Source organism: Peromyscus maniculatus, chromosome 6, assembly GCF_049852395.1.
Source record: "Peromyscus maniculatus bairdii isolate BWxNUB_F1_BW_parent chromosome 6, HU_Pman_BW_mat_3.1, whole genome shotgun sequence".
In the NCBI taxonomy this organism is placed as follows: domain Eukaryota; kingdom Metazoa; phylum Chordata; class Mammalia; order Rodentia; family Cricetidae; genus Peromyscus; species Peromyscus maniculatus.
The window spans coordinates 6,447,006-6,462,806 of record NC_134857.1 but is presented as its reverse complement, the minus strand read 5'-3'; the positions used below and the strand labels follow the sequence as shown (position 1 = coordinate 6,462,806).

The 15,801-nt window shown below is 44.4% G+C and overlaps 1 pseudogene; it reads right to left on the bottom strand.

Annotated features, from left to right (window-relative positions):
* Nucleotides 1–5,500: 5,500 nt before the first annotated feature.
* Nucleotides 5,501–8,990, bottom strand: LOC102911855 (sodium- and chloride-dependent creatine transporter 1-like; annotated as a pseudogene).
* Between the last annotated feature and the right edge of the window lie 6,811 nt (nucleotides 8,991–15,801).

Below are 15,801 nucleotides of genomic sequence, written 5' to 3'. Positions count from 1 at the left end.
AAATTGAAGATAGTTGTGAGCAGCAATGTGAGCACTTGGAACTGAACCCAAGTTCTCTGCAAAAGCAACAAATGCTCTTAGCCCAAGTGTAGTTGGACTTTTCCGTCCTGCCTGCTAACTCCCAAATAACTAACACAGAGACTTATAATTATAAATGTCGGCCAATAGCTTAGGCTTGTTACTAAGTAGCTCTTACATCTTAAATTAACCTATATTTCTCACCTACACTCTGCCATGTGGTGGCACCTTTTTTCAGCACAGCATGTTCATCTCCTGCTTCCTCTGCATCTGGGTGGCAACTCCGCCCTCCTTCTTCCCTAGTTCTCTCAGTCTGGCTCTCCCATCTAACCTCTTTCTGCCTAGCTATTGGCCAGTTAGCTGTTTATCAAACCAATGAGAGCAACACATCTTCACAATGTACAAAAGGATTATTCCACAGCACCTGAGCCTTCTCTCTAGCCCTGTCCTGGCTTTTCTGACCTGATTTTCTTCAGATGATTATAGAAGAACATTTTAACTGTTTTTTTATTATCTACAGTGGCTGCCCCTTAAGCAACAGCTGTCCTAATCAGAGATTGCAACTCCTGCTGCTACCAGCAGGGGTTTGGCTGCAAGGGCTGCAGCCTGGGGGGGATTTTGTTCCCTCAGGCACTGACTCTTTCAAAGCTGCTAAGGGAAACTTTATCCAAATCTAAAGAACTCATGATTCAACAGTTTAGGTGGAATTCTGCTTGCTCAGAGTGGCGGAGTACCAAGTAGCTAACCTTCTCCCTTTGCTGGAGCCTTTTTAAAAACCCAGCGTCCTCTCAGTCTCCACTTAAAAAAACCCTTGCTACACGAGGTTCCTCCTTACCACTTCCTGTCAGCTACTTGCTGACTCAGCCTCCTGCTCGAAGGTTAATTTTATTTAATCAAAGACATCTTTGAATTGTTAACAAAAGCAGTAGGAAAAAATGCAACACACTTTAAAATAATATTCCCCATCAGGAGAAGGAAGCTTACACTTCCTTTGCAGTGAAATATATGAATATTCATTCACATTGAGTGGCATACATAAATTGAAATTATTTCAAGTCAAATTTTTCTACACATTACTTACAGAATTGTTTTGTGTGTGTGTGTGTGCATGTATGTGTGTGCTGTATGTGTATGGTGTGAATGTATGATGTGTGTGTGTGGTGTGTGGTGTGTGTGTGTGGTATGTGCAGGCATGTGTACATGTGTATGGTATATGCAGGCATATGTGCATGTGTGTGCATGTGGAGGCTAGAGTCAATTCTAGTGTCTTCCTCAGTTACTCTTCACCTTATTTTCTAAGACATGGACTCTCAGTAGACCTGGAGTTCTCTGTAGTACTATGCTAGAAAGGAAACTTCTTGTTAATATTGCCTATAGATTATGGTTTAAATTCAGTAAATCAGCAATCCTAAACTTAAAAATATAAACACATACGTACACATACAAATGACAAACACTAAGGTAATTTTCTGGTCTAAAGCCTTGATGAGCATTAGTCTTTCACAATATTGAATGCAAAATTTGTTTTGAGAGTATTATTAATACTATATTAATATATTAGTAATATATTACTTCCATATATTGATGCATTTTGTCAAACCATTTGATATTTAACATCACATTAATCTTCATAACAGACTATGAAGTAAATGTCTTATTTTAGCTTTTAAAAATCATATCAATTTTTGTCTGGTTACCAGAATGATACAGATTTCTTGCAAATTACATGGGAAAGCATAGAAGTCTGAAGAAGAACCCTTGAGATCATGATAGCCAATGGTTGACTGGGTCTATATGCTAGAAAGCAGCAAAGCTGGGGTTGGAATATCACCTTCCATGTCATACTTTCAGTAATGTATGGTATAGCCATACCAATCTGATTATCAGGCTCTCTGGTAACATCCACAATACTGTAGTGTTGCTCGATTTAGAAACAGGAAGAAGGGGCTAGGAGATGGCATGCTTGGTAAAGCGCTTGTGGCACAAGTGTGAGGAACTGAGTTCAATCCTCCGGAACCCATGTTAGCCAGGCATGGAGGCACACACCTGTGCTGGGGATTGCTAGCTGGCCAGTGTAATAGAAATGTGAGCTCTGGGATCAGTTACAGATACAGTCTCAAAAAATAAGGTTCCGCCTGAAGACATGGGTTATTAAATGAAAATCGCAGTGCCAGGGGTGAGATACCTCTATAGGGGTTCTTGGCCAGGGAGTTTCCAGGAACACAATTACTGTTTCCACTGCTCTTGGTTGCCCCAGAACTGGATGGTGATACTTTACTGCTGAGGACACAGCTCACAGAAGGACATAGAAATCCAGCTGGAATTGACCCAGAAACTTCTCCCTTGGAACCTGGCTTTCATTGTGTCTAAGTTGCTATCCAAACTACTGGGGTAGAAAATGTATTAGTGGTCTTACCCAGTGATGGACCCTGCATGCTGTAATACTGATACGCCAGGTAAGATGTACCACTCATGATAACAGCATGAATGTTACAGGATAACTAAATTAAAGTTTTTAGACAATAGACTTTGATTATATTCTTCCCCTCTCCTCTTCCCAGCCCCCCCCCACCTCCACACCTACCCAACTTCATTTTCTTTCTCTCTTTCACTCTTTCAATAAAAAAGGATGAAAAACAAAAATCAAAACAAACAAACAAAAAATTGGTAACATGTAAGACAAATTGCTAAACAGTCTTAATAATAATAATAATAATAATAATAATAATAATAATAATAATAATAAAAACCCAGAGCCAGATATTGGGATCAGGGAAGCAGGAAGAAGCCAGCCATGTTCTTACCGCTAGAAATCCTCAGCCAAAGAGAGTGAGTTCCTGTTCACTCAGACTGAAAGCCTCCGAGTCCTCACCCAAAAGTGTCTCAGTTGAATTGCTGCCACAAAGCCTCTAGTTCCTGGTCCTCACGGCTTATATACCTTTCTGCTTCCTGCCATCACTTCCTGTGATTAAAGGCGTGTGTCCTTCCCAAGCGAAGGCATGAGATCTCAAGTGCTGGGATTAAAGGTGTGTGCCACCACACCTGACTCTGTTTCCAGGGTGGCCTTGAACTCACAGAAATCCGGATGGATCTCTGCCTTCTGAGTGAGAGGATTAAGGGTGTGTGTCACCACTGTTGGCCTCTATGTCAGTGGCTGGTTTTGTCCTCTGACCCCCAGATAAGTTTATTAGAGTACACAAGATATCAACCACATTTCCCCTTTTATGTCTAAAATAATAAAAGAAGGTTATAACCAATATAAAACAAACTATATACAACAAGTACAGAAAGACATTTGACAAATTCAAACAAAAAACTCCATTATTTATCCTATTTTGGTGGGTCCAAAATGTTGTGCCTAATTCACCTTCTACCCTAACTTGTGTTACCAACCAAACACTATCTCTTGATGTCTTTCAAACATACACTTTACACCTCTGTAGTGAGTTTCTTTTCCAAACTTGTTAACAAGAAAAACTATAACTATCTAATCTTCAACTCCCTCAGAGACCCAAGAACGAAATGATATTAACTGAGTAAGCAGGAAGTACAAACAAGTGACTTCCAAAAAATGTGAGTTATGACAGAAATAGCTGTCTGCCTGGACAGTCACCCAGGGTTCCTCTGCAATGTTGGGGCTTCCATTTTCGGCCTACAGGCCTGGCATATCTGACAGACTCATCTGTGAAGCAGGATTTTCTAAAGAGCTTTCCTACCTTGTCTTGGCAAGGATCAGTAGTCCTTTGTTTTGTGTCCTGCTTGTCCACTTTGGACAGCATACTGTCAGCAGTTGATGCAAGGGCACTTTCTTGCCCAGTGGCTAATTTTTGCCACAAGGAAGTAAACTCCAAATGGAATCTCTTCAATGCCCATCATCTTCTCTGAAGTAGATTGGTGCTGCCAGGAGCAGACATGTCTCATACTCATTAAAAAAAGAGAGAGAGAAATCTGTTATTAAAACATCTTAAATGCCATATTCTGTAGATCTCTGAAGTGTTTAAAGATGACCTGTCTATCTAAAATATATCTCTGCTTGACCTTGAAAACATACCTAATATGACTACAAGTTCGATTATAATGACTAATTACCAACTTACATTTCTTTATATCCTAATTAGTTGGTAATAAAACTTTCAAGGATTAGCAAATTGCATTGCATTGTTAAATGAACTGTATAGGTACAATACCTTGAATAAGATTAGAAATATATGTACAAGTATTTTCTAACTAAATCAATCTCAAATTTGTATCAATATACATAATTAGTTTACAATATACAAAAATCCAATCCAATGTAAAATATTTAAAACTAGTAGTTGCCTTCTAAAAGTAGATTCAATAATCTATCTTTTTATCTTATCATATCCATATCTCTCTTTTTTCTTTTCAGAATACATTCAGTAATCTACCCTTTATCCATCATTATATATCTTTTTTTCAAAATAGATTCAATAATCTATCTTTTATCTTATCATATCTATATCCTCTTTTTTTCCAAACAAGAACCCTGAATCTAATTTCCTTTGTTTAACTTTTTTCCTGACCATTAACAATTAACAACTAGTAACCAACCATCCTAAACAATGACAATTATCCAAAACCCATTCAAAGACCAAAAACCACCCATTCCACCTCTTGGGAAAGTGGGCATCTTGTTCTTAAAATTACTTCCTGCTGTCTGGGGGTGAAGGCATCTTTAGGGAATCCTGAAAAGAAAAATTTTGGGTTAATTGTCAAGTCCTGGGAGTAGTAGCTGGATAAGTCTCTGCATAATTTGAACGTGCAGGGCTTGTCTCAAGTCCTTGCTTGAGTAATCTGTGAGGCTGAATCATCTCAGCTAGCCATCTCGATATTGTCCTGAGCAGTTTGTAGTCCAAAGCAGATCTTTGGGTGTTGTTTGTCATCTTAGTGGTGTTATCATCATCCTGATGAAATCGTTGTTGTGGGGATCAGCTAAAGCCATCTAGAAATTATTCTGAGCAGTTTGTAGTTCAAAACCAATCTTTGGGTGGTGTTAATCAGCTTAATGGTTTTATCATAGTCCACATGGAATCATTGTTGTGGAATCCCATCATCTTTTTGGAGACTTCAAAGTTGTTGTTAGGTGTGGTCATGGTTCCCCGCAGAAGTTTTTTGGTTGTGTGTGTGTGTTTGTGTGTGTGTGTGTCTACTCTGTGGTTTGGAGTAATGCCAATTGCATATGTGGCAGGATCATGTCTCACAGATATTCCCAAGTTTGAAATACAACAGGTTCCATTCTTCTTCACCAAGATACTTTTTTGGGGTTGTGATATTTTTGGCATTTTATTAAAAATGGAAAAAGTTATTTTTGTTATCACTCATGGTGCTTCCTCTCCTCCCCCCAGGCAGACCCCCAAACTGTCAAGGAAGGCAAGCCCCCTGGAGGGATGGGTAGAGGCTAAATCAGGGGCTGCTATGGCTACCAAAGGATGAGCTTGGTGGTATGAGCTGGGGGTGCCTGTCACAGGACACTTTCTACCATGACAACCTTGCTGCTCTTGAACACTTGAGTCAGGTGATCAGGCCCCTGATATCTGCATCTTGAGCTCTGTATTCCAAGAGGTGGAGGCCCCAGACAGGCTGGGTCAGGTGCTGCCAGCGCTCTGCCATGATTCCTTTTGACCTGAGGAGACAACCCAGGAGGTGGAGGGGAACACCCAGCATGGGAGGGAGTGAAAAGGTAACGAGGACTATGGGGGTCCAGCCCCTCGATAGTCCCCTCCCAGGGTCCGCGGAAGGCTCTATCAACCAGCAGAGAATCTTTAGGGTCGGTAAATCAGTCTACGCACTCAGAGTTCTTTGATCCATTCGCTTTAATTCCTCTGGCATAACATCCTTTATACACAGCTCCTTTCTGTTCTCATGTCTAGCTCCTTTCTTGCCTGATTTCTCTCTATATTTATCTACTGTCCCCTCTATGTTCTATCTTAATTCCTTCATCTAGTTCTGTCCCTTCTAGGTTCTCATCTATCTAGTTCTTTCCCCTATCAGCTCCTCTCTCGTCTCCTTCTCTCTCATCTGGCTCTTCCTCATCTTGTTCTTCCCCATCTGGCTCTTCCTCATCTTCCATCTCGTTCCTCTAGTCCTCTCTTTTAGCCCTTCAATCTAGTTCTTCCCCATCTCAGTTCGTTCCTCTCAAGTTCTTACCCATCTAGTTCTTCCATTCTCTTTTCTCTTTTTCGTCCTGTCCTCTGCTTTACAGTTATATATCTCCCCAAAATCACAATCCTCCCCTCCACCCAGGACACTCAGCCTGAACTTCCTCAGGCAGTGATTGTCCACTATCAGGATCAAATGGAGGGTTGATAAGAATTACAAAGAAGGGCACTAGTTGTTAATTACCATTTGTGACCCAAAGGGGAAGTGACTAATGAATCAACTAAAGGCTAAATATGGGTAATATCTAAGAAGAGGGGTCTTACGTGCACAACTATAACCCTAAATGTGTTTGGTAAAGGATGTTAAAAATCTATAAGTTGCTAGGTCAATGGGAGAAAATAAAACTGTCTTCTTTTTTCCTGTGGCTCCTATCTGTCCAAGCTGTCTGCCGTTTTTCTGCAGGGTGGGGGAAAGTGTGCTCAGTCTCTAGGCAACCTGTGTACAGCTAGATGCCTCTGGTGATACAGGGAGGTTTGAACTGGGAGTTCTGGCTGAGCATAGCTGTTAGCACAGAAGTTTATCTAAATATTCCTAGAAGTGGTTAGGTAAGTAGTTAGAGGTCTATAAAGTTAGTAAGGCTGTAAGAAAGGAGGGCCTAAGCTAAATTGTGTAAAACTATTACTCAGTGTCCACCTGGCCTAGGAGGCGTCCTCTTGTGAATTTACTGTAAGTCAGGAGACTTGTACGTGGGCTACTATCACTTGTTAGTCCTTGGAAGTTGGGCGCCCCCCTGGGTGGTGTCTCCTTGTGGAATTTAAGTCAGGAGACTTTCAGGTGGGCTGTTATCATTGTTAGTCTTTGGCAGTTGGGCGTCCACCTGGGTGGTGTTTCCTGTAGTCCTTGAAAGTGGCTAAGGGAGATAACTGGTTCCAGAGAAAGCCTTTCCTGAGGCTGTTCTCCAAATACCTGGAATGTGTATGTCCAGAGAGTGATCAGTCTACACTGTTAGTCCTTCTTAGGGGAAAGTCAATTGGGAAAACTATGAAGGCACACATGATTTTCATAAACAGAAGACAGCTGATATATAACAAGCCAAGTAACACCAAAAACTCCTTGGGATTTGGCTTCCTCTGGAGGAATTCCCTGATCCCTCCAGGTATTGACTTTGCCATAACCAGCTGAGTTCTTATGATATATTTCTGCGGCCCGCAAGAAAAAGGCCCAGCCTATGGCTTCTCCCCACCATGGGTACACGTAGGCACTGTTGTAAACCAGCAGCTTGTAGTGTACAACGTCGAAGATGAAGATGCCCATGCAGACCAATGGTGTGAAGAAGCACCAGCACCATTTCATCCAGGGGCAAGGTCAGTACACAATCACACAGGCAATGTCATCCATGAAGCAGTCAGCTCCATAAATGCAAGCCATCACCACACACTCCCAAAAGGCTTGCCAAAGCAGGGTAGTGCTGCTAGCCCGGTAGTAGTCAAACAACTGGAAGACGTACATCCGGCCATCAGTCACCATGGAGATCGATGACAAAGCAGAGGATGCAGTAGAGGACCACGGAGATCTCCCTTTGGAAACGGAAATAGCAGGAGGCCCTTCACACCTACAATCTGGCTGTCCAGACTGAGCAGCAGCAGCATGAAGAAGAACAAGCAGCCCAGAGTGGGGCCACAGGCTTTAGTGTGACAGCCCATGGGTAGGCAATGAAGGCCAGGCCAGGCCCTGATTCTGCCACCTTGGAGATGTGCACACCCTGCTCTGTGGCCATAAAACCCAGGATGGAGAAGACCACAAAACCAGCAAAGAAGCTGGTCCCACTGTTGATGAGCGCCAGGATGATGGCGTCCTTGTAGCAGTTGTTGTTGAAGCTGCCTAGGGCTGTGAGGGCCCCCAGGCCGATGGCGTAAGAGAAGAAAACCTGGGTCCAGGCATCTATCCATACCTGAGGGGACCCCAGCTTTGACCAATCAGGCTTGAGATAGTAGATGATCCCATCCAGGGCTCCAGGCAGCAGCGCCCCTCACACCAACAGCACGATGAGAACCACATAGGGGAATGTAGCGGTGAAGTACACGATCTTTCCTGTTGACCTGACCCCCTTCCACACACAGAAGTAGACCAGCACCCAGCAGGCCAGCAGGCATAGGGTCACCTCCCAGTTCAGGGACCCTGGCACCTCCAGCCCCACTGAGAGCCTCCGGACTTTGTTCTCCCAGAACTCTATGACAGGGGACTGATGATCAGCAAGCTGGTCACATGTGAGGTTGGCCAGGCTGGCATTGGCACAGTCTTTGCGGCGAAAGATCTCCACACAGTCGGGAGCGTCCCAGGTGTGGCCACACATGGCCCAGGGCAAAGTGGTGGTGAATGACTTGACCAGGTAATAGAAGCCCCAGGCCAGCACCAGGATGTAGTAGATGTTGCAGTAGAAGACAATCACCATGAAGGCATAGCCCAGGCCTTTGAATAGGGGACAGATGTTCCAGACGTTGATGCTGCCAGCCTTCATGAATTGGCCCAGTGAGATTTCCAGGAAGAAAATAGGGATTCCCCCAACCAGGGCGAACAGGACGTAGGGAATAAGGAACACACCTCCGCCGTTCTCCCAGCACAGGTAGGGGAAGCGCCACACGTTTCCCAGGCCCACGACGTGATGAAGTCCATCTGGCGTGTCCAAATCTCTCGAGGAGGCACCACAAGGTGGCCACCAGTCGCCCCAAGGCCCGGGGGGGGGGGGTATTGCCCTTGGCTGGGGCACCGCCGGACCTGGACACAGTGAGAGGACCCTTCTCTTTGTCACCAGACATGCTATAAATACCATTCTCGGCACTCTTCTTCGCCATGGTCCCTGGGGCTGCAACCTGGGTTGGGAGTCACAGTGCCTTGAGAGTGGCTGCCGGCCAAGGGGTTCTGGAGAGAGGGCCCCGAAAGCACCACCTTCTTTCCTTTACAAAATCCTCTGCCAAGGAGAGTTCCTGTGTACTCAGACTGAAAACCTCTAAGTCCTCAACCAAAAGTGTCTCAGATGAATGGCTGCTAAAAAGCCTCTAGTTCCTGGTCCTCGTGCCTTATACACCTTTCTGCTTCCTGCCATCACTTCCTGCGATTAAAGGCGTGTGTATGAGATCTCAAGTGATGGGATTAAAGGTATGTGCCGCCACCCTTGGCTGTTTCCAGTGTGGCCTTGAACTCACAGAGAGCCAGATGGATCTCTGCCTCCAGAGTGAGAGGATTAAGGGTGTGTGCCACCACTGTCTGGCCTCTGTGTCCAAATCAGTGGCTGGCTCTGTCCTCTGATTCCCAGATAAGTTTGTTAGGGTACACAATATATCACCACAGTAACACACACACACACACACACACACACACACACACACACACACACACACACATTTTTTTTAAAAGAAACAAAGGGGCAGAAGGAAAAGCCCCGCAGAGGGCACCCACCTGTTGTCCATCACTCATTTAGGAGGCAGAGGCAACAGGATCACTGCAAGGTCAAGGCCAGCTTGTATTTAAAAACAAAACAAAGGGCTGGAGAGACGCCTCATGGGTTAGAAGCACAGGCTGTTCTTGCCAGGATCTGGGTTCCATTCCAACACCCACAGAGCAGCTCATAACTGTTGACTGCTCTAACTGGCAGTGTGAAGTTGGGAGAATGGAGTGTAAAATGAGGCGAACTGAAGTCTCATGCAATAGCCAGCTTTATTCAGAGCATCAGACAATTTATACTCTGAAGGTTAAGAGTCACATGAGTAAAGTGTCCAGTCACAAGGATAAGCCCCTCATGGTAGACAAGCCACACGTGGCAAAAAGCATTTTTTTCCATAGAGGCACATACACAAAAAACAACAGCCAGTTTTAAAGAATACTCTAAAGCAAACTCACTCCCATCTGCTGCATCTAAGATGGGCACGAAAGTCTGAAAGTCCACATTCCTCCAAACAAAATCGTGGTCAAGCCTATCAGCGCAATATCCCAGTCCCTGGTACCAACTTATGTCTTGTTGAGGTTTCAATTTCTGTGAAGAGACACCATAACCACAGCAACGTTTATAAACAAAACATTTAGTAGGGTCTGGCTTACAGTTTCAGAGATTTAGGCCATTATCATCATAGTGGGAATGTTAGGAAATGGCATTTGTGGGAGGCCTTTGTGGATGGAGCCAAGGTGCCCCACGGTGGGTGAGAGACAGAGAGGCCATGCAGACAGCACTCAATGGAGAGTTTAATTTGGTGTGGGGAGGAGAGGGGAGAGGGAAAGAGAGGGAAGGAGAGATAGGGAAGAAGAGAGAGAAGGGAGGGGAAGGTGTGTAGTGAGGAGAAGGGGAGGGGAGAGAGACAGACAGAGAGAGACAGACAGACAGACAGACAGACAGACAGAGACAGAGAGAGAGACAGAGAGAGAGACAGAGAGAGAGACAGAGAGAGAGAGAGAGGGAGGAGTCTTTTTTTTTTTAAAGGAAATGGGAACATAGGATGACATCAGGATGCTAGGTGGGTCAGGGTATTATCTGCTTATTGGCTAGGATTCCAAGAAGTGGGTCTGAGTGCTAACAGGGAAGCATGGCAGTGTGCTGGCAGACATGGTCTGGAGAAGGAACTGAGAGTTCTACATCCGAATGCATAGGCAGCAGGAAAAGAATGAGAAACATCACATATAGCAGGTTCAAGGCCAGCCTGGGCCACATAAGACCTTGTCTCTAAAAGAAAAGCAAAAAACACAAAACAAAACCAGAAAGCCTGGCGCCCTATTGCTAATCCAAAGATACGCACAGGTGATGGCCTGAGGTGTACTAAAAATTAGTCTTGTTGGGCAGTGGTGGCACATGCCTTTAATCCCAGAACTCAGGAGACAGAGGCAGGCGGATTTCTGTGAGTTTGAGGCCAGCCTGGGCTACAGAGTGAGTGTCAGGACTGCTTCACAGAGAAACCTTGTCTCAAAAAAACCAAAAAAAAAAAAAAGTTCATCTTTTGTGAGCTCTGTCATGCCCTTGTAAATGGTTCAACTATGCTGTTATTTTTTAAGTGTTAAGTAGCAAGCAAGTGTCTTTGAAATATACCTATATGTTTTGCAACATATTTTGGAATTAATTTCTATTTTAATATTCTGAAAGCCTCAGAAACTAGATATAGTTTAGATCTTTCTCAGCTTCTGCATTTGCTTCCTATTCTAGGTAATCCTTGCTCAACCTTGCTATTGGCTTTTTACACATATTCTTCCTCTCCACCAGGTCAGGTATGTCTGCCTAAATAAACTCAAACCTTAGTCAGTGTCCACTTAACTACATCTTTAATCTTAGTGGTGTAGAAAGTCCTTTCCTTCTTCATTCTCATTTGTTCCTGCTTTCTCTGCAAGTAGATGTGCCTTTATAGCAAAAGTCGCTCCCCACAAGCTCAGACGATGGGATCTGGATTCTAAAGTACATCAAGAAGCGACCAGTGTCTCAGGGGCAGATGAATAAGAGTTTTTACCTTAGAACTATTCCTCTGGCTGATTTGTAGAGAATGGATAAGAGAAAAGTGGGTGCGGGAAGGAAAAGCAGGAAGCCTAATAACAGTGTGGAGAGATCGGCCTGAGGTGACTTCCACCAAGACTGAGAAGTAAATAATGTGCTGGGAACCCATCACATGTGAGGAATGGCAGGTGGAGACATCGGTAATGCCCAACAGATACAAAAAGATAATCAGGGACTGGGGATAGGGCTCAGCTGGTGAAGTGTTTGCCTGAGTTTCTAAAATAGTGAGTGCTGGGAAAGTAGAGACAGGAGGATTCCTAGAGCTTGATGGCCAGCCAGCCTAGCTTAATTATTTCCAAAAACAAAGTGGTTGCCCACAGTGGGTTGGGCCCTCCCACATCAAATCATTAATCAAAAAAAAAAAAATTGGGGAGGCAGAGACAGAAGGATCTCTGTGAGTTCAAGGGCAGCTTTTCTACATAGTGAGTTACAGAACAGCCAGGACTACATAGAGAAATCCTGCCTCAAAAAACAAAAACAAAGGAACAAACAAAAAAAGAGGAAATGGCCTCCTTAGGTGAGCCAGCTTGTGTCAAGTTGACCAAAACAACAACCATAAAAACCTAACTAGAACATTAAAGCACCCAGAATCATTTTACTTTTTAATATTGGGATCAAATTCATGACCGTCAACATCCTAAACATGTGCTTTTCCACTAAGCCACATGGCCAGCCCCAAACTCAAACTCTTGACAGCATGAAGAACCGAGAAGCTGGAGAAGCTAACTCCTGAGTCCTGGTGGGAACAACCCGCAGGGCGGCCCTGTCAAAGAGACTGGACAGCGTTTGCGTGGTTCTGGGACTCAGCTCACGTCCTCAAATCCATCCCAAAGACACACAGATGACGTCACAGAAATAAGTGTTAACTGACAGGTGTACCGGGGCTGACTTGAGCCCTTGCGAGAACCAATTGAGGAACCGTGTAAACTTGTGAAATATGGCCAGTTAGGAATCACTCACATTTTTAAAGACAAAGTGGGAAGTATTTGTTCCTGGTTATGCCGATTCTTGTTGTTAGCTCTGCCCTTAAGATTATTCTCGTGTATTGTCTTTAAACATTAGAGATGTCACTGTGTGTCACGACCCACTTCTGTCTCCCTCCCTTGGGGACATGATGTCAGTAACTTGAAACCAGCCATGGGGGAAGGTGGAGAAATCACCACACAGAAAATGGTAAACTCCGAATGGGGGAGCTGTTCAATGTTTGGGAGCACACACCTGGGAGCGACGTAGTCATCCATCGGAAAGCTTTCTGACTGGATGAGCTAAGCAAGCAACAACATGCATGTGTGTGAAGATGTTGTAATGAAACAAATTATCTTGCATGTTAAATTAAAAGTTAACAAAAGTAAAATGTTTTACACACGTGAGGAAAGAAGTGTGCCTCCTTGTCTACACTGCTATAAAAGTGACCCTAAGACTTCCAGGCAAGTGAAACAGGCAAGGCCAAGGGCTGCAGCCCACGCACCCCTTCCTCAAAGGGAGGGGGCACAGCACAAATGCTTTAGCCTGTCTTTAACAGAAAACTAAAGCCGAGCTTTTTTTTTTTTTTTTTTTTTTCCCCCGAGACAGGGTTTCTCTGTGTAGCTTTGTGCCTTTCCTGGAACTCACTTGGTAACCCAGGCTGGCCTCGAACTCACAGAGATCCGCCTACCTCTGCCTCCTGAGTGCTGGGATTAAAGGCGTGCGCCACCACCGCCCGGCTAAAGCCAAGCTTTTTAGTGATGGCATTTGGTAAGAAAGAGGAAAATGCAAAGAGAGGGTGGCCAGGAAGTACCTTTTAGAGATGCTGTTTGGGAGTTTTCTTTGGAACTATGCCATTGCAACTCTGTGAGTTTAAGGCCAGCCTGGTCTATACAGAGTTCCAGGCTAGCCAGGGCTACATAGTAAGACCTTGTCTCAAAATAATAATAGTAATAATAATAATAATAATAATAATAATAATAATAATAACAACTCAGGCCCACAAGAGGACAGCAGCAACAGCTCCATACATGCCATGCTGGGGTGATCAGGACTCACTCAACCAAACCCACCAAGGGTCTCTAGCCCTGGGCTGAGAGAGAGCTGCAACAGCTCTGTGACAACAAGGACCATCGTGGTGAGTGAGTACAGGGTGGGAGGGTGGAGGAGAGGGTCATGGACTGAGGCAAGTCTGAAGAGGTGAGGGTGCTGAGGAACAGGCTGACATGAATGGCCTGCTTGCCACCAGAGTCCAAGGTGATGTCCAGGCCTGGGTTATAGCCAAGAGCCTAGTCTTGGTCTGAGGCCCTGAAGCAGCTGAGGGGCCCTGAGTTGATGTCTGTGACTCCTGGCACCATTGAGGGCCAAGCAGAGGCCTGTAGTCTGGGCCACCACCTGGGGGGCCATGTTGGTGTCCAAGGGCAATGCTGCCACAGAGGCCATGCCGATCCCGAGTGGCCTGAACTGCCACGTGGAGCCATGGTGACATCCAAGCCCAAGTTGCTTCCTAGGACCATGTCTGGGTCCTACCACAGTTGGGTCTGCATTAATGCCTGTAGCCCATGTTGCCACCAAAGGCCACATAGATGCCAGGGATCTAGGCCACAACCTGTGGCCATGTGGGTGTCCTGTCCAAGGGCCATGGGCCACCAGGGCCATGCTGATCTGAATGGCCTATTCTGTCACCTGGGGCCATGGTGTTATCTGGACCAGGGTTGCTGCTAAGGGCCATGTCTGGTTCCATGGTCCTGTAGCAGCCAGGGGCTGAGTTGATGTCCAGGGCTCCTGTTACCATCAAGGACCATGCAGATGCCCCAGGTCTGGTCAGACACCTGAGACCATGTTGACGCCAGGACTTGTGACATCTGGGTGGCCTGTGCTGCCACTTGGGGCATGGTGACTTCTGGGCCCAAGCTGCTGCTGAAGGTCCTGTAGTCCTGCTGTAGCTGGGAAGGAGGAGAGACACTGCAGCCACCGCCAGGAGAAGCAGCATGTGAAGACGCTGGGAAGCCACCAGCCACGTGGCAAGGTATAGATTTATAAAAATGGGTTAATTTAAGATAAAAGAACAGTTAGCAAGAAGCCTGCCACGGCCATACAGTTTATAAGTGATATAAGCGTCTGAGTGAGTATTTTATATGTGGATTGTGGGACTGCGGGGCTTGGGGAACCTGGAGAGAAGCCCTCCGGCAACAAATGGCGCCCAACGTGGGGCACGAACTTGACTTCAAAATTTGGATTTAAGGATATGTTGCTTTGGAAAAGAGGTTCTGCTTTTGTTTCCACAGAAAGCCAGAGGCTATGGATTTGTTCCATATTAAGATACATCAGGTTTGACCAGCCAAGACCCCCTGAAAGATATCCGATGACACCATGGCCCAGATGATCCAACATCTAGAACCGTTTCAAGGCAACTGGCTCCCACAATACAGCCTCAAGGACTACCCCATAGGCCTAAAATTTTCTTTTGCGACCCCATAAGATACAGCGCCCCCCTCTAGCAGGAAGTAGTAAGAGATGCTACGCCCAAATTCCCAAATATACCAAGCTGGCTTTAGAGGTGGAATTGGCTCACTCCCCCTCTAAACCCAGACATATTGCTTTAAAAAAATGGTTAAGAGATTCTTGTGTCCCAAATCAGAAGAGCCCTCTGGTGTGGGACAGAGAAAAACCAATATTTTTATTTAAAACAGGTTGATTATAAATGTGGTCTCTTTCTAAAAAAGAAAAGGGGATATGATATAGATATATAGAGATGATAAGATAAAAGGGTAGATTAATGAACCTACTTTTAAAGAACAACTTGTTTAAAATGTTTTACATTGGTATAGATTTTAGTTTATGTTTAAAATGTTTTACATTGGTATAAATTTTAGTTTATTGATACAAACTTGAATTAATTTTGTTATACTGTATATATATATATATATATATATATATATATATATATTTCTATTCTTGTTTGAGGTATTGTTTATGTAACTCATTTAAAATTGTAATGGATAATTAAAATAGATTAATAATTAGTCATCTATGATAATCATATTTGTAGCCATGTTAGTTAAGTCTTCTAGGTATACATAGAGATATTTCAGATAGATAGGTAATCTTCAAACACTTCATAGACCTAGAGAATATGGCATTTAAATAACTTAAAATTCTGTTGACGTGAG